This window comes from Cardiocondyla obscurior, linkage group LG05, assembly GCF_019399895.1.
Source record: "Cardiocondyla obscurior isolate alpha-2009 linkage group LG05, Cobs3.1, whole genome shotgun sequence".
Lineage (NCBI taxonomy): Eukaryota > Metazoa > Arthropoda > Insecta > Hymenoptera > Formicidae > Cardiocondyla > Cardiocondyla obscurior.
Window position 1 is genome coordinate 9057009 of NC_091868.1, and position 22664 is coordinate 9079672.

The following is a 22664-nucleotide window of genomic DNA, read 5'->3' on the forward strand; positions in this document are numbered from 1 at the left end:
CGATACTTTGGTATCGTCTCGTCGTATCTAAATGTATTTCGCTCGCCGGACGGTTGCTGTATCCTCGTCGGCGCGGAAGAATAATCCCGTGGGATCCGAGCGAGCTCGCCGGCGTTTTAAGTCGGGGAAAACTTTCATTCGGTTAACCGCGCGTAAAGCTGGAGCTTTGGTTTTCTTCGCTTCGTAGACGCGGAAAAGAGGATGCGCGCAAACTTTTAGGAAACGCTACGAGTATAATTTTGAAAATAAATAATACACAATCGCGGGCAATAATGGTAAATAAAAGAAAAAAAAAAACTGTAATTAAAAAAATCTAAGTTTAAATGTTATCATTATTTACGTTCGTTGCATAATTATATTCGTGAAGCTTCCTAACGTGGAAAGTTCAAAGAGGCACGACGGCACGTCGCAGGCGACGTTTCTATGGTCGTTACGTTATCGGGCGGGGAACTGAGGACGTTATCAGACCGCGAGAAGGCGAATGATTAACGCTCCTTCGACGTTGCCTTTAAATTTCTGCGTGCAGAAAAGAATCCGGCGAATAAACGATCCCCCCGTATCTATGAACGATGGCGCATCGTTCATCGTGCGCCAGCAGCTGATATCGGAGACTATTAGTACCGCCAATAGTGCCACTTAGTCCGAGCGATGGAGGCTCGCGTATCCGGGAGATGTTCGGAACGGGCGATCTTCTTCTGCGAGCCGAGAGGCTATCAGTTCGGGTGCCACATAAGGCTCGGGATATGTCTCGAGCGCGGGATACGCTCGTACTCGCGCGTGAGGGATCATTAATCGCGCCCCACTGGCATGGTTACATGGATTCTAGCTCTTCGATCGAGATCTAATCTCGATATCCTCCCCCGGCGCGAAGCGCATCTATCTCCCCGAGAAAACCGAACGGAAGCATTCTTTATCGCACGCTCTGGGCGCCAGTTCGATCTTTTATAACGCGCATTTCGTTGAAATGACTAAAAAATATCGCTGATACAAAACCAATATAACGCCGTTCCTCACGCAAGTATTGCTGCTGCAAAGTCCGCGAAGCGTGAAGGAATTGATTTAGACGCCGGGATTAGAGAAACACACGCCGCGCCGATTGTGAAATTCATCAGGAGGATAATAAACGCATTCAGGTATATTTGACTTAGGCTGTTTGCTCATCTGAACGCCGGTAGGCCAATTTGGTTTACGCCGTGTTCTGATTATTCACGATTACTTAATTGGCCGGGTCTTAAGCACGTGTATGTGGAAGTTGAGCGACGGCATCAAAGCGAGAAACGCGGCGCGAGTGCTCCGCGAAGTTCAGAACTTCGGCAAGTCGTAGCGAGTTTCCGACCGGTAGGGTTAATCTCGTTGGCGTGGAAATTCACGGGGATGAAAGTTGTAAAACTTGAAAAATTTGTTTTTCGCTGACATTTGCAAAACTTCCCGTCTTCGAAACGATCTGCCTTCCGAGAGTTACGTCAATATCCATGCAATTAGAACCAGAAATGTTACGAGGCAATTTGATAACCCGGTATCCGGCGTAGCGGAATCTACCTTGCGGTAATAGGTTGCAATATACAAGAAGCTAACCAGGTGTTAACCGCGCGGCGCAGGAAGCGCGCAAGAGGCTGCGAGGAGTCGCCGGTCTCGCAGACGCGATCGATTACCCTCCCTGCGCCGGGTAGCGAGAAGAGCCCGTCGCTTTTTCCCAGCCGGTCGTTGCGCCCGGTATGGATTAATGTAACGTAGGTAATGGCTCATTAACGAGAGCACGTTCCGGCGCGTCCGAGTGAGCCGTAAGAGCCGCTCTCGACCTTTGGGCCGCTATATAAATCTCGGGCCTGATTTGCTCGCGCATTCCGCGATACGTCGCTTATACAGGGTGTCCGAGCCTGTTATCGCTCTCTTTGACGAGCTAGTCGTACGTTAAAAAAAAAGATATAATAAAATTTTTTTAATTTAGAAATGCGTTGCCATCTATCTTGTTAATTAAAGTGTTGACGATTCGGTGCTCGTGGCAGGAAATCAACAATCGATTAAGCTGATTGATAGAAACCTGCCAATATTGTTGGCTCACCCTGTGCACGTATATTGGATCAGAGTATCGTGCTCGATTTACTCGCTTCAATCATTGAACGCATGCACTTCCTCTAGCGAGTTACGGGAAAAACGCGACTTCTGTATATTACACGTCCGGTAGTAGTCCGGCAGCTTCATCGGTTACCGGGAGATCGACGCGTTAATTACTTTCGTGTTTCAGGGTGTGCAAACACGCGGCTGGATACGCGCTATTCACCCAGGGCGTGTGCGAAACGAGCAGACGCTTCGGCTGTCATAAAAACTGCATTCTCCACCTTCTTTTTATTTTCGCGAACGACTCTCGCGTTATCCTTAACCCTTTCGGGCGTTTCGAGATTATTTCTATATAACGTCGATAACTCTGAAACGCGCCCACGAAATTCGTATTCATGCCCGGCGATCAAAGATTTACATTTGAAAAGCTGCGCGAATATTTGTCGAATCGAATCGAGCTTTCCCGTCCAAAATCGAGCTCAATGATTCGATGGACGTTTTTATGCGTAAAATTTATTTTAAATTTTCCATTTTACTTATTAACAGTAATTACAAAAAATAAAAAAATTCGGTAATATTAATGTACTCACCGTTATCCCAGGCAGCTTCTTTAGTCCTAAGTAGTGCGGCCAGTCCGATGTTATCTTTGGGCATAACGCGATTCAGCATGTTATCCGAGCCTTCCGCATTTGCCATCGCCAACTGATTGAATTCAACTAAATGCTCCTTTATCAAAGAAAATCTGTAAAAAAACGGAAAAACAAAATAACAAAAAAATAAATAAAAATAAAAATACAGTATTGCACCACGCAGCGTTCTGTAAAATAGAGCGACAATTCAGCGCGTCGAAACGATCGATTTATCGAGGCAGTCGGTCGTCGCAGCGACGACCGCAGTGCCGATTGCCATTGTTAGGTCGTGTCACCGGGAAAGAAACTCCCAGTCCCTCCTCAATCGGTCGTCCAGGTCTTGGCGAACGGGTCGACGGGTCTCGATTTCGTCCCACGGGGAAACGCGGAGGAGCTTGACGCTTGCGTGATACGATGGAACGCGACTTCGTCGTTCTCGGACCCGGGGGGAAGCCGACTTCCGTCGCAACCGGAAGACTCGTGAGCGAGGCGTATCACGTACGCGATGTAGAATATCCTTTTCTTTCTTCCCTGCCCGCAGCAGGGCCGATATGTAAGGCACGTATGCTCGAGGAATATATTCTTCTCCGAAGGCCTATTATACGAGCCATCATCTCCCCGCTTGCAGCCAAGTCTCTCTCCTCCCTCGCTCGTAAACAAGATTGAATCAACGTCATTCGCAGTGTCGCTCGAGGGAAAAGAAAGCGGATTTCGTAAGAACCGGCCAAAAATAAGAAAGAGGGTTCACAGAGGAGATCCTGAATGCGTAATTGACTTTTCTCCGCTTGCTTGAGCCAGCTTTCGGATTTTCCCCGGCTCGTGAAATTGAAAAGACGTCATTTTAATGCTGAAACCGCGAGAACTCTTCGAGGCTCGAGCGAATTAAAGTTCGTCATTTAAAATTCAAGTCAGTAATTTATTGCAATTTGTATAAAATAATATACGTGGTTTGTGAACTTTCTTTCGTATCTAAAAATGAAATAATGCGTGAGAAAAACGTGTATCGTTTAAAGATTCACGGAGCTTGTCGGCGAACATTAAGCTCTCTCCTTTCTTCCTTTCTTTTTTCTCTTTTTCTTTCTTTTTTTTCAAACGGCACTTCGACATGGCACCGTATAACCTGCGACGAGGCAATAAAGCTGGGGAATGATCGAGGGGCGAGCGCTGAAGGCGGAAATTGAACGCGAGTTGAACTTTACGCTCATCGCGTGAACGCTGATTTGGTTCGGTCGATTTGGTCGCGTTGTGCAGCCGGATTGAAATCGACGGCCGCGTCTTTGCGAACCGTAAAAGCGACCGTAAGCTCCTCCTTTTCTATCTCTTTCTCTCCTTTCCACCTACGGTAGGTCCAGCGAGACGGAGAGAAGAAAGAGATAAAGCGAAGAGAAAGCGTCGCGTAAGCTGTGTCGTAGTTCTGCGTCACAGTAGTACGACTCGTTTTTGGTCCGTCCAACACGACGATCGCCACTCAACCTAAAACCTGCGACGAATTTTTTTGCGGTTTCGCGCCAAATCACGTGAACGTGATCCTTAATAACACGTCGCAATAAAAAAAAAATTTATAAAAAAAAAAACTTTATCGCAGACTAAACTTTCGACTTTTTGTTCCGTATATTTTCGAGTTACGAGCTTTCCTTCCTAAATCAACCGAACACGCATTTAATACTGCAAACGATGCGGTAGTTAAAATTGCTTGTATCTTGCCGCAGAACGTTTAACGGGATGGAGAGAGAGAAAGGGCAGGTTCGCCGCCACATCGGCCTTAATATTGTCACGCAGAGGGACATTTACTTCGTCTATTTACGACGGCGGGTTATAAAGGGAACCGTTACGCGCGACATATACATACGGGCGCATTAATCGCATCTCGATGGCCCCGGGGCCAACATTGCGAACGCGATATCGCGGAGACCTGCCATTATGCCGCGAGATACTCTGAAAATAAGCATTAGTCGAAATAGATATCTCCGGCACGAGGGGGCGGCCGGGCGCGATGATTAATGCGTTATAGACAATGTGCACGTGCGGTTGGAACGTTCGATGGTCGTAGTAAAAGCAATTTGTGCGTATCGATGCAGTAACATACGCGTTGATATCGGAATCAGGTTCATTGAAACCGGAGTTGCATCTACGCGCTATGTGCGAAAGGAAATAAGCACGAAATTGTCAGACTCTTGCAAAAAGAAATGGTCTTTGCGCGGTAAATATGAGATTTAACACCGCGAGAACACCTCGACGATTATGCTTTATCCGAAGCGTCAATATTTGCCTTTCGCATAAGCTTCCCTGTTAAGTAGATCCCCATTTTATTTTAATATTTTTTTAAAGACCGTTTACTCGCCTATTCAGCGATTGTTATTAATATTTCTCTCCCGCGAGCAAATTTTAAGGAAGAAATTAGCACCGGGTCTTGATTTTCTCAGGCATAGGGTATTACTTTAGTTACAAGAACTTATATCGATTTCCAGTTAATTTGTTCGGCGAATGCGAGAAAACGCTCGCTCGTGAAAGCGGCGCGTTTGCTTTTCTATTAAACACAGACGGCGATTTACGACGCGACGTTACTATCTGACGTGATATTGGATTACCATGACGTTATTACACGCCAAACACGCGCGCGACGCTTTGTTAAATTACGAGCAGATGCATCTTTCATCCCGTACGGAATTAAATGTCGCGCTTTGGGAGGTCTCCGTTATTTTCAATATCGAAGTAGGGCGATAAGCGGCTTTATAATTGATCACGTGAAGAAGATAACGATCTCTGACGCATTAATTGAATATCGAACCTGGAATCTCGTGGAAACGTTGAATAATTAACAAATTTTATCACCATTTGTTTTTCTACATCAAGGCAAGCGTGCGCGAACTCGGCATTTCTATATTTGAATTGCACATTTATTTCTTTAAAATAAGAAAAATTCAATTATTTGTTCGATAACGTTTCGCTACTTTAATTTTGCCGTAATATATTTATTTACGCCTTATCGATCTGATCTTTTGAGACGTTCCACGGCACATTTGCTCGCGAAGCATTCGATCGCGCGTAGTCAATAACTGCATTACGCCGACAGTTTTTTTCCTCCATACTTTGCCGTTTATTAATTAATTTATCACGCCTCTTAATACATCGAAGAATCGCTGGAGCGTCTAAACTGCAGTAGTTCATCTCTTTCTTCCGTGAGCTAATTAAAACAAGACTTCGAGTGCGATAAGAAGATATACGGAGAGAAATGATAAATTAACGCGACACTCTTTCGCGTTACGGTACATGATTAAAAATAGCGTAAAAAAAAATATCATTGAAGAAAAGATGAAGTAAAGAAACATTTCAAGTTTCGGTGCAGACTCTACGTGTTTATTCGCGGTACGTTAAACTTCCCCGCCGTGCATCGATGCGCGGAAAAGTTAGGCGCGATAAATCGCAAACTTTTCGTTTAATATAAATACCGATCCGTTTCGAATGGAGCATATATGACTGGACGCCCGTCCAAGTCCGTATTTACGGCTCGCTCGGCCTCGTTCGTCACGTAACGCGTTATCGTCGCAAATCGAGAGATACAGGGGAATGCACTTACTTGGCGGTCCTGTAAAAAATTGCGCAGCCGTCGACGTACTTGCGATCGTTCTCCGCCATCGTCTTCGCGCGGGACTTGGGCGAGAATATGCCGTCGTAGCCGTCGTGCTTGAGCTCCGGCAGGAAGAAGTTGTAGAATTGGTCCGTCTCGACCTCCTGCAGGCTGATGATGTCCGCGGCGTAGTGCCGTATTTCGTCGAGGATACCTTTCTTCCGGTATTCCCAGTCCAGCGCCCAGCTCGGGCAGTAACCGTACATCTGCCGCGTCGCGTATTTGTCGCACAGCACGTTGTAGCACATCACCGTGAATATACCTGCGAACAGTCAAACACGTTCGCATATACCTGGAATACCGGGCATACCCTTCGCCGTGAATACGTAATAATTAAAAGTCCGAGAAGACGAGCACCGGGTGACGTGCGTCCTCGCCGTTTATCAAACGAAAAGCTGAATGCACGCCGCGCCTTCTCTTGCGCCTCGGAAATGTCATCTCGCTTCTGCCGTTTCGAACAACGTAAAGTCCGCGGGTCGTTTCCGCCGCGATGCGAATAATAATAGGGGGCTTTGATTTACTCCACCGGGTTCTGGCGCGCTCGTTTCTTTCGCGATCCTGATTTCGCGGCTTTATGCTTCGGTTCGTGCGCCGCGAGCGTTCCCATTTTCCTCGAGCTCTCTCTCGTCTTCCAATTCTCCTCGTTCCACGTGCCCGTAAACGCGATACGTGTTGCACGCTTAGACTCTCTCGCGCACACGCGAGCGCGCGCGTGGATTCTCACGGCTCGGGATAAGAGGATCAGCATAAAGCGAGAGCTGTCTTGCCAACGTCGCCCAGCTGTCTGCATAAATTCCCAACGTCTCTCTTCTCCGCCGTGCGCTTTACTTAGTCTCGGCGCGGCTCCGCGAGATATAATACCGCGATTAGACCGAGTACGAATCGAATAAGTGCAACATCGTATCGGCCATCGAGACGCGCCTTCGAAGGATGACAGCTGTTCCCGTTTCCGCTATTTCTCGCTTTACCCTCAGCCGCGCTATCCCGCTTCCAAAGGTTTCGCGTACCAGGGCTATCAATCCCCTTTGTTAACAGATCAATCTTTCGACTCGTGCGCGGCATTAATTACCGAATCTCTTCGGTTAGTACCATCGGAATATCGACGATGGAGATGCGATCCCGGGGCACTTTGGTGCCTCCGAAGAACATATCTCCCGTTGATATTCTGGAACTAATTTGAACGCAACCCGAGCGATAGACGGCCGAGTTAAGCCAGTAAATCAGCGGTTCTATTACCGCGAATGCGATCACTGCTGTGCAGAGTGGAAGAGGCGAACCGAGAAAGAGAGAAACGGGAGAAGAAAGAGAAGAGAGAGAGAGAGAGAGAGAGAGAGAGAGAGAGAGAGCAAGAGAGAGAGAGAGAGAGAGAGAGGGGGGGGGATATGTGTATGTGTGTGTAAATAATTGAGCCGCGGTATCCGCCGCAATCCAATAACGCGTACGCGAACTCCACTGCGAGAGTAGCTCGCGATATCGCAGCCGCCGGCGAAGGGAGAAACGATTAAGGTAGTATCGGCATCTCGGATTCGCCCCAAACCGCCGTTACCAAAACGCCGTTAATCATTCAGCCGAACGCGAAATCGCTCTCTGTAACGAAATACCGATCCTTCGTCCTTCGTAGTGAACAACGTAACATAACGTGACCATTTTTATTTTATTTTTTTATCACGTCGAAACCCCTGATAAAACACATATTAATTTAATTTAATTTTTTTTTGGATGTTAAACGAGATACAAAATTCAAGATAACGCAAAATATGAGACAACACTGATTGCGCATTAGGCATGGGGCGGAGAGCACGAGTGCTTTTAATCTTTAATTATCTGTTCCCGACGAATGCGGCGATAAACCCGGCAGATAGACCGATATTTTTTTTTTTTTTAATTTACTTTCCTCCCAGGAGATAAATGCGATCGTTAACGACTCGCCGATTTGTTTCCCTCGAGCCTTGTTCCTTCTCGAGGGATTGTTAACACGAGCATCTCGACAAGTCCTTCCGCCAACTAAGTCGGTGATCATCTTAAGAGGGCATTATTCTGGCTCGATCTTGCGTGAGATATGCGTCGTTAATGGGCGTCCCGCCGTTATCCCACCGTGTTCCTTAGATGAAGACAACGATGTATACATCGGATTTAAGGGGGTGGTTTTATTACTCGCGACGACTATGATAAGAAAGACGATAGCGCCATTCACCGTGAATCTTTTTTCCATTCGATATTTTAGAGCTGAGCTCTCGCTATCCGTGATATTATAGAATTTTTCTCCCGGCAAATACCGCTTTAGTGCGGATTAGTCTAATCCACCGCGTTTAACCAGTCCAAACTGATAATAACCAAAGTTACCGAATAGTTATAGTACACATCCCTGCGATCTACGATCGTGTCCCCAAGGTAGCGAAACCTGATCACTTTTCGAAGTGTGGCGCATTTATTAGTAACGAACTAAGTCAAACAAGCTCAAGTTTCGCCGACTAATATTAATTATATATATAGATATATATCCTGCATCCGATGTTGCATCTCAACAGATGCAGTTTTGGAAGACCATCCATTGAGATAGATGCGGTTAGTTGTCGCGTCGAGAATGTAATGTCTGGCCGAGTTATACTTAAAAAGAAATTATCGTAAAGATTCCGCGAAAACTAAAAAAAAAAAAAGAAACACTACTAAAATTTCTGTAATAAACGTCATTTTTAAACGCAACGTTTTTGACAACGAGTTCTAATTTTCGTTATTAACTCGAGACGATAACGAGGTGAATATTCAGGTGGTTAACAAAACTTGTCGTAAAAGTATTTTACGAGTGCGCGAGAGTAAACTTGTCGGCGCGACAAGGTATTTCCGCAAGACGTAAGCTAAAGTTCGACGGGCACAGTGTGCTCGAGGCATAGCGAGCTGCCGGCAGCCACAACCTGTTAATCACTTTAATCTGCGAAGTGTTTTAGCAGCTTGGAGGAATATGCTTGAAGGAACACTTCTCGAACTTCGACCGAGTGGCAGATACAGGCGAGACGATCTGTTGTAAACGCTACATACGTTGCGCATTCGCGTTAAGATATGAAAGCTAATTGCACCACAGTAAAGAAAGCTTTTAGTCTAGGAAAATCATTCGCGTAAATTATATACATATATATTCATCTCGCATCGCGCGACACTATATTAATCAAGAGGAGATAATTAAATTATTATTCGTTATTTCATAAGCTCGAACAGTGTTCTTTACCGATGAGAAACTCGCAAATAAATTAAAATCTAATAAAAAAAAAAAAAAAAAGCGGGATGAAGTATATTTCGAGGATTGATAAATTAGTAAATTCGACGTCGGTATCTTTTCCGGCCGATCGATGTATTCTCAAAGGAAACACCTGAAAGCTCGAGTAGAAAAACCACCGCGGGCTCGTCGCGATTCGAGATTTATTTTTACGAAACGCGAACGTGTCCCACGCCGCGGATGCTGAGCCGAAATTTCCGAGCGGGGGGATCAACCGCGCGAAGATCCTCGTGACGATAAATAACCGACTTTGGCGGCGCAACAAACCCCGTGCAGCTGGCATGCCGAAATAGTTGGCTCGTAAATCGGTATTACCGCGAATCTGCAGTCCGTGGCGGCGGTACGTTTACAATGTAAAAATCTACCCGCCGAGTAATTGGCCGACGTGGAAGTCGAAATTCAAGAGCCCGGCATGTGCGCCTGTGGTATAACCGGAATTATTCGAACTTGAGATCGAAACGTTGCGCCCGACCTCGCGAATGCATAAACGGCGGGCGTGCCTCGCGGAAATGCAGCAAATAAATCGGCGGAAAGGGAATTCCCTTCTGAGCGTATATTCAAGGAAAATGGCATGCATTCCTAGGCAATATCGCGAGATATACACACATCTTTTTTCATACCACTTGTACACATCTCGCGCACGTGGCAATATACGTCACGATTATTGGAGGCGTTTTTACGATTTGATAAAAATTTCAAAGCGAACACATATTCACTCAGCAGCGATAATAAATAGTATATCGAGACAAGTAATCAGCTTATTAAATGAAGAAAGGCGCGATTATCCGTCTCGGAGTCTTGTCTCAAAATCGAAATAAATGTTACTGAAAACCTGCCGAACGGCGAAATCATTACTTGCTGCTTATCGGCATAATTACGGTAATTAATTAATAGGCAACGGTGATGATCCTCCCGCGAACGCGACAGTAACAAAAATTCGTCCCTTCGCGCGATATTAACAGTAACACAAACCGCGGCACCGCTCGCTCGCTCGTAGTAACGCATCGACGCGGCGATGACGATAATAATCACGACAAAAGCGGCAACGGCGATGATTACCGCGCGCCACGGCAATAACGATTTCTAATAAGAATATAATCGCGCGCGCGCAAGCAGTTACAAGCGTCGGAATGATAATGGCACGTAATTGCTCCGTGTCCCGTAGAACCCGACCCGGCCATGTACGGGCCACCGTAATGAGTATGATGGTGAGGGTCGTCGCGAGGTGCAAGAAGTAATTTGCGCGGGTCTGTCCGGCTGCCGTCGCAGGACCGGCTTCGCGCTAACTTTGCGGCTACTTTAACGCGAGAGACGCTCAAGATCAGGCTCGCCCTTCCATATGACATAATTGGCGACGAACGAACAGGCCGGAGTCTCGGTGTCAATCGCGTCTGATTTATCAAATCTTTTAGAATAGGAGATGCGCGAGGTAGAAAAATAATTGCTATCTATATGAGAAGATCCTGAATCTCTTACATAAAGCGAAACCTGTCGCGACCCGAGTGAAAATTCACGCGAGCGTCGCTCGGTGAAGCTGCGCGGATGAATTTCTGTCATCGGGACAACGCGGATTCCGCGCGTGCCGGTACGAGGGTTATTGTCGTCAAGGTTTCTTCAGTTTGCCGGTGGCGAAGACAGCGGTGAAGAAACCTGTCACCCCGAGAGAAAGAGAAAGAAAGATAGAGAGAGAGAGAGAGGGAAAGTGCGGGTACTGCCGGCTCTCGGAATCAAGACGCGGAATGCCGAGATGCGTATAGCTTTCCGCGAGATCTTCCGCCCTCAAAGTAAAAGGGAGGAAAAAAAAAAGATTAGGCGTATTAGTAACACAAGTGCAAATCGCGAGTTTGCCGAGAAGCGGCGGCACAATGCGCAAACGGTATAACTAATCAGCGAGCGTCGCAAGTATAATGGGCCCCTTCGTAAATAATGAATAGCGTAAACCGTAGCGAAATGATTTATCGCGTCCAGCGCGAGCCGACAATGGCTTCCTTTTGGACAGCGGCAGACCAGCCGGTGTACGCTTTCTCTCCCTCTTTCACCCTCTTCCTGCTACCTCGACCGCCGCCGCCGTGCCCATGTCGCGCAATAAATCTGTCCAGATGGTGCGGTATACAGCCGTCGGCGGCGACGGGATGCTGCGCGACACGGCACCGCGCGTCCCGCGGCTGCGAAACTCGTCGGCGTTGACCGATGGTCAAGGTGCCACCATCACGCTAGCAGAAGGTACGTTAAGGTGAATTTACGCGGCTCACCGTGGGTGATATCGCACGAGCGCGAGACCCTTACCTCTATCTGAGATAACACGTGTGCAAACGCACGTAAAGCGTCTAGGTTTTTATCGAATAAACTCAATTAAATTACCATTTTAATTCAGTCCCTTTCACTCGCGCCGAAACGAATGTCTCGATCGCAGGAAACGGGCTTCGTTAACTCTCGACGAAATGACTGCGGCTGCGACGTAAATGTGGCTCGTGGCTTTAAGTAACGATCGGGGTAACAGAGAAGTCGATATCGCGATAGGTGAAGAGGCGCGAACCGCCGTGTGGCCTTTAATGCGTGAATTTATTACGCCGATGAACGTAAATTGTAATTTTGTTTTACGCCGCGTTCGCCGAGCGCCCATCATATTTTGACTCGCCACGTGTGATTGTCACCGCGGCACATTATTCACTATCAGCCGTATGTTTTCCCATACGTTATCTTCAGACTCGCCCGTTACTTTCCCGATGCAGCGTGCATACGCGCGCTGCAAACATTACGTATTGATTCAGCGCGAGCGTCACGCATTCGAATTAGCGTACAATGGCGCAAATGACGCGTGATAATGAACCCATTAATGAAAACCTTCGCGTTCGTGATTGCGAATAAAAATTAACGTCGTTTGAGCCCGCGATGGACGTTTTGTGTAGATTGTAAAGAGACGTGGCTCGCACGTTAATTATATAAACAGCTTAATTCGATGAAAAGCCAGCGTCGAAGAAAATTAATGAAATTTTATTCCGACAAGTAGGCTTATTAATAAAAATAAAAGAGGGATTTATTTCAGTAATTTCGCGCGAAACGCGTCAAGATAAATGAGTACTTACATGTTGGTCTTGTCCTGTTGGGCCTCGTCAACGGAATCCACGGTCTTTGGGGCGGATGATTCGCCGTAACTGCAAAGCAAAAAAGACGACATTTAGCAACGTTGATTAACGAGCAACTGAAAAGTGACTTTTTATAATAATGACTTTTTAAAGTGAAGGCACGAGAATTCATGATCTCTCGTTCATTGTTTTATGTAAAATGACACTGTGCTATCCTCAGCCTAATTAGATGGCAAGGCAAAGATGACGGTAATCGCGGTTATTATAATCGCTAAATTGACGGGGCGGAGGGGAGGAGGCGCGGGCAGCGCGCTCGTTAAAGTTCATTACATCCCGGTTCATTACGTCTAATGGCGCTCACTTACGGGAAGCGCGCGCGGTCCGATAATTAAATCGTTCAACCGAATGTCACTTGCACGGACCCCCGTGGCTATTAACGGAGCGCGGGGCCAAGAAATACGCGCGCACGTGAAACCGGGAAAGAAAACGCGCGCCGCCGCATTGCCTGCACGTGACAGCGAGTTTATGCCGCGTGCCCTTGTAGCCTCCTCCGGCCACTTATCCTCGGGGAGGACTAATGGAAGATGTTCTCGGGAAAAGCGCCGAATTTATCAAACCGTTGCGCGCTCCAGCGCAGAAAAACGCAGTCGCGCCAAAAAATGGCCAGATATTATTATTGCACCGGTGCGACGTCTCAATATTAAACGTCCTGAGACTTTCTCGGCTCTGGAGGGCGAGAGAGATGATTTAATTGAGAATCAGATTCATAAAATTTTCTCTAGTTAGTTAGTTTTTTTTTTCTTTCTTTTTTTTTTTTTGATGACAAAACGCCCGGCCGAGCGATACGTATCAGGAATGGAGTTATTTTTGAGACGACGGGACTCACGATTCCTCCTCTTTCCGGGGCAATCTTACGCGCGAAATGGCAAGGATATATGTCAGGCTGAGGTTTAATAATAAGAAAATAGGTCGACCTGTCGAGCGTTTATGTTCGGCATTCTCGAGATACTCCCTTGAAATATTCTCCAAGTTTCAAGAATAATCTCGTTGTTTCTGGACTACAGGAGAGTTATTTACGGCGCGAAGGAAGTTCCGCAATCTATTCAGTGGTCGCGAAATCTTCCCGGGAAGGCGAGAGATCCTTCGCCGATATTTCATTGAAGATCTGTTCGCAAATAACTCTTGTACTTTACGTAATCAACTATAAAGAAATGGATATAATTAACCGACGATCGCGCAATGGCTTTTCATTACGCGAGGTGTTCGCGGCTTGCAGCGGTCGCCGATCGCGGGGCATTTATGAGTTCCCAAATAAAATACCCGAGCTCGATGAGAAATTCCAAATCCGGCGCAAGGGCTGAACTTTATACGCGACGTGCAGGATCTAATTAGCTCGTTCGAAAATCGTCGTGGAAAATCGTCCGCTGTCACGATGCTTTCAAGGGAGCGTACGTATAAAGTCGCCGCGGAAGGTGTTTGTCAATTATGATACCTGCGCCCATGAACGGTCAAGTGCGCGAGGTTCAGTTCGAAGGGAGGCGCCTCGACACTTTTTCCTCATTAAAACGGAATTATCTTTCGCGAATGAGTCTTCGCTTATCGTCGAGGGTGGAAAAACGTTTCGATAAACACGAAGGGCGCGCGTGCATAAGTGCAACTATCTCTGCACTAGCGAAACGGAAAATTAACATTTCGAGAGGAAAATATGAGGAAAACGACGATGGAGGGGTGCCTTAATTAACCGGAAAATAAAGGTAAGAGTAACGACCCGGTGCAAGTGCTAATGCGAGCGCGAATGAAACTTTTTGCGACGGCAGGGACACGCGTGGAAAGTAATACGCGCCGCGATGCCGCGTATATACATATAATGTAATAACACGTTTTCCGAATGCGGCGGAGCGTGAGCAATTTGCAGTCACTTTCCACTGATTATCGTCATTAAGTAGCCGTATTATCTCGCGCGCGCGCTCGCGGACGACCAACTCAATCGCGCCGCGCCGTCCATCGAGATTAATCCGGTGCTTTTCAAAGCTCGTAACACGTCGCGTTACAATCATGCGTGTCAATCACGGCGTCGCCGCCGCGGGCGCGAGGGGATTAATCGGACGGGAATAACCACTCGTATGCGACGACGTAGAATGTGCGCAAAAATGAGGAACCGGAACGTTTCACGCGGGATTTTCCGTCGTCATAATCGAGACCGTGGAATTTCCACGCGCGTTAAATGTCAACGAGACATTTCGCCGATGAACCTCAATTATCACGGCGATTTCCCTCAGATCTCGACGCGGATTTATTTCTCGATCGGTGGAAGAAGCGAAGAACCCGCATTTAATTAATTTTGTCAACATCTTCGTAATTTCACACGAGGTTATTTGCATTTTTCTATTTTGTATAACGACAGGAAATAAAAAAAAAAAAATAATGAAGCCCATAAAAATCGACGTCTCTTCATTTAACACGCCGCGAACGAAGAGTATCCGTAATAGGTGCTTCCTCCCGCCTCTCACTTTCGCGTGACTTCTCGTTTTTCAGTTTGCCCCGTTTGGAGCAAGCTTGTCATTATCCGCACAATATTTCGCGGCCGGTGATAAGGGCGTGCCCGAGGAAATCCTGGGAGATCATCGTGTATCGGTGTGTCTTATCGATTGATCTCGATAAAATATCTGCCCTGCGGGGGCAGAGAGAGACGAAGGCGGGACGTAGGTGATACCACGACGAGGGTCGCTGGCGAAGATTCTTGGCGAACCTTGATCTTTCTTGACGCGAAAGAACATGACGTGAGAGAGAGATAGAGAGAGAAAGGGAAGACGGGAGACGGAGAGGATCGTAGAATTGAAACTGAGAATTCTATTTCGCTCCCTTGGGAGCCTCAGGCGAGAAGATAGAGATAGCGCCCGCGGGAGCATCGGTGTAGGATAATATAGGCGACACGCGAGAAAGGTGAAGAGAGAGAGAGAGAGAGAGAGAGAGAGAGAGAAAGAGAGAGAGCCGCGCTCAGCATGCAAAGGGATGTAATTCACGTCGCGGTTGACATCGCGGCGATTTATTCGACGTTGTACTTCTGGCTTCAATGAATTTAAATGCGTAAGGCTTAAGACGAAAGCATCGCCGTACCCGAGAGCGACTGCTTCCGAGCGTTGATCCTAAAGCATCTCCAATGCACGCACGTACGGATGTCTCGCATGAAATTTGAAGATCGCGCGATATTCTATCGTCAATTGTACAGAAATCTGCGACTTGAACGCAGAATAGACTCCCGACGGTTCCAAACGTTGCCGCGAAGCGTAAGCTTCTTACCGGTGTGAATTATGAGACGAGATATCCGTTTAAAGTTGAGCCATCAACTCGGAGATCGTGAGATTGCATAATTACATATATGTATATTAATTTTCGCGGCAGATCCTCCCCGCTCGGACGGCCGCGCGACGATCGTGAGCTTCTTACAGCGTGAGTTACGGGATGAGGCGCTTATTTTATTAAAGTTAATTCAACGGCAAGATAAAAGGCAGGCGTATTATATTTATTGCGTACAACTAATTGTGTGTATGAACGCGTAAGAGATACCTGGGATGGGAAGATTAGTAATTATACCCCTTTAGACACCGCGGAGTCGATCGTGTCGAATCCTTTCGCGTAGCGTCCCGCCGCGGGTCCGTGAGGAGGACGTGGAGGATCGAGAGGTAGAGAGGAACAAGGTACGCGCGACGCATGATTACAACTGTGCGATTCGCACACGGCGGCGTAGATATCCGCGGAAACAATTACGCTAGAGACCCGTCCATCGTCCACATTCCGGATCTTACGGACCCAATTAAGATCTCCCGTCGAGACGCGATACGCGAGACGGCTCTCGTAATTTCCCCGGTGCAACGTGTTCGAGCTTCTTCACTTCGTGTTCGCTTATCGCGGTGTCGGTGAAGCCTCCTCTTCTCCTCCCCCCTCCCCCTTGCCCTCTTCTCCTCTCCTCGTTCCGTCCCTTTACTCCCTTTACAGGCTCGTTTCCCTTCGCGCCGCCCGTCATGGGAAGCGATCCGCGCGCTCTAAACTCGTTCGCCTTAATAATTAACGTCCCGCGAATTAAGACGTCCCGATTTCACGAACTGACGTGTCGATTAAGCGAAGAAGCATCTGGCGATTAAAATAAACGAAAATGTGTCTACCTGCGAAAGGAAGAACACGCGGCGCGCTATTACTTTTTTATTGAAATGTAAAAGTGTGACCGGATCGTTTACTCATTGTGCTCACATGCAAAGCATTTCTTTAATTAATAGGAGAAAATTTAATAATTTAAAATTTAATTTGTCTAGTCTGCGTTTTATTCATATATTTTTTTTTTTTTTTTTTTTTGTAATAAGTAATGTTTAGAGTATTTCTTGCTCGGATAGAAGTTAAGCCGAGATGCGACGTTTTTAAAGCAGACTTATTCTACGACTTGAGAGAAGACTGTTAGAGTCATTACAGTCGCGACATTTTTAATTTATGCGCACTTTTATTTTATTTAGGATGCATTTAATCTTCCTTCTCGAGTTCTTGCCCGTAGTATACGCGCGTATATTAAAATTTTCTTAATATCACCGCAGCGCTGAAAATTTTGCGAAACAGTTTGCGGCCTTGTGTCCGCTTAATCTAAAAATTGCTCCGTCATGACGCTTTTTATCAAGTTCACGGAACCGTATAACTTGAGCGAAAATAAAAGAGAACCAAATCTGCACGCCCATTATTGCGCACCTTACTTATCTTTTTATTAAAATTATAATTTTCGCCGCATTCGTACTGAATAATACAATCGCTCAAGTTCAAGCTTTCGTAAACTTCTATTCACTCCTTGATACGATAGAGTTGTGGAGAAAATTTAACGTAGTTACGTTGTTTATTACTCGGCACAAAAGCATCGAAGATAACGCAATAATCGGCACAGAGGAAGTATTGCATTATTATTATTCATTTTTTTTTTTTTTTTTTTTTTTAATTTAACCCAGTTTGCCGTTTCTTTTTAAATTCAGGCTTTGAATTAAATAAGGGCCGACTTGATAATCTATTTGCTTCTGAGATCGAACTTGCGAGATCCCTTTGAGATTGTAATTAACTTTAAAACCCGCCTGTGTGACTCGACGTTATTAATCTAAGAAAAAAATGTTAACGCCAGTAATTTTATTACCGATCAACAAAGAAAAGACACGGCTGGGCAATCGGATATCGTTCGCGGCGTCTCTCGTGTACAAGTACAGCGCCGCGCTCCAGCGGTTTCGCGGTGGTCTTTGCCGAGCATAATCGATTACAGCAAATTGACAGCGTTCGTTAATCATACATTCAATTAGATATTTTAATCGCGGCTCGTGACTCGGCCGATGCTATTTCTACATAATCACCGTTCATAAATATCCGTCGCCGAGTTGGACGGGGAAAATTGTCGGGGCACATCCCTTTTGAGATCTGCACAGAGTACGGACTCCCGACCGCGAATCAATGAGAGGAAACCATCGACGTGTGCATCGTACGACATGCGTGCCCTTAATTCCCGCCTGGGAACACTGACAATTCCCCGGTATGCTGATCGCGCGTAATTACGCGCTGTCTACCTTATTAAAGGGCTCGCCTCGTTGCCGCGAAGGAAACGAATGGCTCGCCTAGCATCAGCGAAAATTATTATTGCGTTCAGTGCCGTGATTATAATGTACCGAGAGTGGTATCCGTCGAAAAGAAATGCGTAACAAGCTTCTTCTCTCGCACAACCTCGCCGAAAATAATTTTTTTTTTTTTTTATTAATTGGAATTTTTTTGTTCTACCTGATAGTAATATTTAATAATCCGCCTTGAGGGGAAAGAACATTTATTTATACGTAATTGTTTTTATGCTGGAAACGCTCCTCTTTAACAGATTATTTTAAAATCGTGGAACTTGTATTTTCTCAAAACTTAAATGGTCAAATATCTCGAGAAAAAAAAAAAAGACATTAAATTATTAAATTGTCTCATAGTACCTTAGCTAGTGGGTTAGAACGAAAGACAGATTGAGTTGTATTTGAATTGTGAACAGGAATACGCGAAGCTAGTTACAATTCTAGTTACGGCTCTGCAGTCATAGAATTAATATAAACGCGAGCGCGGAAGGGCCTGATACGATAAATTGTATCGCGTGTAGTCCAATAAACTTTAATTGCTCGCCGATTAAAATACGGGTTTGGTTTTTGCCGACGGTAATTACTGGCTCGACGGTAATTTGTGGCACGCACTCGGCGGACATCGTAGGCAGTCGCGGGGATGGCGCACACATTCTCGACCGCGATAAACAGACGGAAGCGCTTTCCCGCGATACGGATGTCTCTCGCCCGTGTTATAAACGACCCCTGACAAATCGCGATAAGAGTTACCCCGGCGGCCTCGATAAAACGCGCTGAATTGTTACCGAATAGCGGATTAAATATCGAACACGAGCGCCGCTCGTCGTACTCCGTTTCGTCACACGCCCTCGCGCATCCCGCTTTTTTCCCCTTTTATGTGCAGAGCAATTTTTTTTTTTTTTAATTCTCCGAGATTTTATTTTCACGCACGCGAGCTAACGTTTTTCGCGATAAAAATATATGATGAATGTTGTAACGAACAAATAGTGACTCAGTGGTCCCCAACTGTGTTTTATCCCTCGATTTTTTTCGGCGAACTTTTGATCCGCTATCTGCCCGCGGCGACGCTAAGGGACGCAAATAATCTGTTACAAATTTTTTTTCCCTTTAAATCATTAAAAGACCCCATGTACCTCTATTTCGCGCCGCGCCAAACTGCCCCGGAATACAATGGTTGAAATTTTTAAATTGAAATAAAAATAGAACCGAGGATAAAATGCTATTAAATGATACCCGTGAAACAAACTGCTTTGAGATCGTTGCGATATTCTCTTCTTTAAAGAGCTTCCATCATAATTATAATTGAAACACCTTCCAATCTTCTTTGCGCATCAATAACGAATACCCGTAATGGAAGGCTTCGGGCGGAAAGGACTGATCACGAGAGGCATGAAAAATGCAACACTTTATCGTTCCCTTCGCTTTTCTTTTTTTTCTCTTTTTTTTCTTTTTCTTTTTACTCTCTCGCGGGTAGAAGGGACGACGGAGGGCCAAGCGGGGGAGGAAAGGGATTGACAAAGAGAGCTCTCGTCGCGAGAAACGCTGTCGCTCGCGTTTTCCGCCTTTATTCTTCGCATGTATATTCTCCTTCGTCAGCGACAGTTTAAAGATACACCGTGCCCCGCCATACGTCGACGGGGTACGTCAATATTGAATCACACGCGCGGGCTCAGCTTTTAACGTAAGTCACGTTTACCGGGATCCCAAGAGGTAACAGACAAATAGTTCCGAACGTCGCTATTCTTCGTTTTCTCGCGTTTCTTTCCTGCAACGTTGCTCGTGTACCCTTTCCCCCCGTTCACCGGTCTGTATCAACCATTTCGGTGTACGAAGGGGCGTAAAGCTTCGTATTTATGAGATTACTCTCGAAAGAGTCGATCCATTTTCAGAACGCGCCGCATGGCATACTATAGCACCTTATTATCTGAAAATCCAGGACAGGGTACGCCTTCCGGTTATATAGACGTGGGTTTTTATCGATTCTCCCTTGTCTCCTTTGCCCCCCGGAGGAGAATTCGCCCGAGGTGGGTAACGCGTTGGAGGAGTGCTGCCCGAAAGATTATGCAGACATTTAAATTCGGCACAGTGGGATCACGATAACGCGCGAATTTGCAACTTCTTCGAACGTAATCTCATCGTTCGACGAGTTGAAAATGTAAAAATGTATATCGGGGAAAGAATATCTATTGAGATAACAATGTTGACGTGATCGGGAAAAGAGTTAACTATAGCACCTGTTACTCTACGATTTATGTAATTACGTGATTCTACCTAGCTTGGAAATTTACATCAAAATTTATATCAAAAATGATTTACTTAATTTTTTTATATTGTATATTAGGCGTCACAAAATGCACGCCACTTACTTTTGCTTTTTTTATGTTAAAGAAAAGTGTTTTGTATTTAATAATTTTCTGCAGTGAACTACAGATATATTTATGGCGCTTCAAACTTTAAAGACTTCGCGATCCTTTAAATATAATTCATATATGCATTTTAAATATTAATTATATTAATTTTTTATGAGTGATTATCTGAAATTATTAACTTATCCCGACCAACGTCGAAAGAAATATTTATCAATGAAAAATTCGTGATACATGAAAATATAAATTCGAGATTATATGCAATAATATAAATTTCTTTATAACATGTTAAACTCATCGTTGAAGCTCGAATTGCTCGCGTCTGCGGTAATCTCCTGGCTGATTACATTTTATTAATTAAATAAATAAATATTAATAAAATAAAAACGCGTTAAGTATTTCTATAGTATGAACTTCAGCTTTGTTAAAAAAATATTAAACATCCGGTCGTTAAGACGTTAGATATTTATGCATACGTTATTCGTAATATACTTAAAAAATAATATTCGATAAAATATTTACGATATCACGGCCATACGATACACGAAAATTCACGGAGCGTTTTACTGACCATAGCCAAGGCCGCCGGACGCAGCATAGGGTCGAGTAGAATAGGGAGAGAAAGCGCGCGACGAACGATGGGTGCGGCGGGTGAGGTAGGGGGAAAAGAAGGAGCACACAGCTGACAGCGTACGGAACACGACGCGGCTACACGCAGTATGCACCGCGCGTCATCTGCCAGGTTACTTTGATACTAAACCTCCGATCGTCAAGAACGAAGAACGCGAGATCAGAGCTTCCGTGCGCGTATGAAAATCATTTTTAATTGATCAAAAGAGTGATCAGCCGCGACGACTTTACCTTCGCGATCAATTATCTTTATGCAAAGAGTACTTATGAGTACTTCTGGCGTCCCAACGAGTACTTTTAGTATAATTATTTATTGCATATATTCTCCTCAATATAATTTAAAAAATAATAATTAATAAACACTCACATAAGTCCTGTGTTCTAAGTATGAGCCTCGTAGAAATCTCCGCGTAAAGGTGATGACTGCAGAGGGTAATTTGCATGGGCCGATGTCTCTAGCAGATGTAATTATTTTTCGGTGCACCGTGACGTTCTTAATTCCCGGCAGGTGAAGACCAAAGTGACGCATCGAAGTGCTGGAGTCGCGTACGCCGCTCGCAGTCCTCTGGGTGTCTTGCTCGGCCGTACGAATTTCTCTGTGTTATTAAAGAATGAATATTAATATTTCTGCAAACCTCGCAACTTGCTTGACCGCCAGCGAACGAATATTGAAGTGACGACAAGTCGACATCGGGCGAGTCACGAACGTCAACCGAGCGCTAACTTTTGTGCATCTCTTTCGAGCGCGACACACTTTGCGCGTGAAAATATATTACGTATACCGTTTGTCACATTGAATATTATTAATATTAATATGTTTTAGACTTACAATCGGTGGATGCATTGCGATATTCGTCATTTACAGTCCGCTGCTTCGATCAAGCGTCCGGTTAATCTTGTCGACCATTAACTTTATGCAATACCAACTGTGTTTTTTGGCGGGCGCGCGGCACCTCTGCAATGCGTTCAGTAAGAACGCAGTTGGTAGTAGTAAAAGTTAAAGACCGCTTCGTTCGATCAGAGTTTAATCGGGTTCATATAAAATTTATATGAATGCAGATTAGCTTCAATCTCGATTTAAATAATTCTTTATTTCTTTCTAAGTTTGATTAGAAAGCTAAATTGCATTCATATAAATTTGATATAAACCCGCTTCGATCGAACGAAGCGGCCTTTAACTTTTACTACTACCAACTGCGTTCTTAATGAACGCATTGCAGAGGTGTCGCGCGCCCGCCAAAAAACAAAGTTGGCATTACATAAAGTTAATGATCGACAAGTTTAACCGGACGCTTGATCGAAGCAGCGGACTGTAAATGACGAATATCGCAATGCATCCACCGATTGTAAGTTCAAAACATATTAATATTAA

At 45.3% G+C, this 22664-nt stretch overlaps 1 long non-coding RNA gene across 9 annotated transcripts in view; it reads left to right on the plus strand.

Moving 5' to 3' along the window:
- LOC139102738 (uncharacterized) overlaps positions 1-22664 on the plus strand; it is a 365092-nt gene that overhangs the window by 123165 nt on the left and 219263 nt on the right. The window lies entirely within an intron of this gene.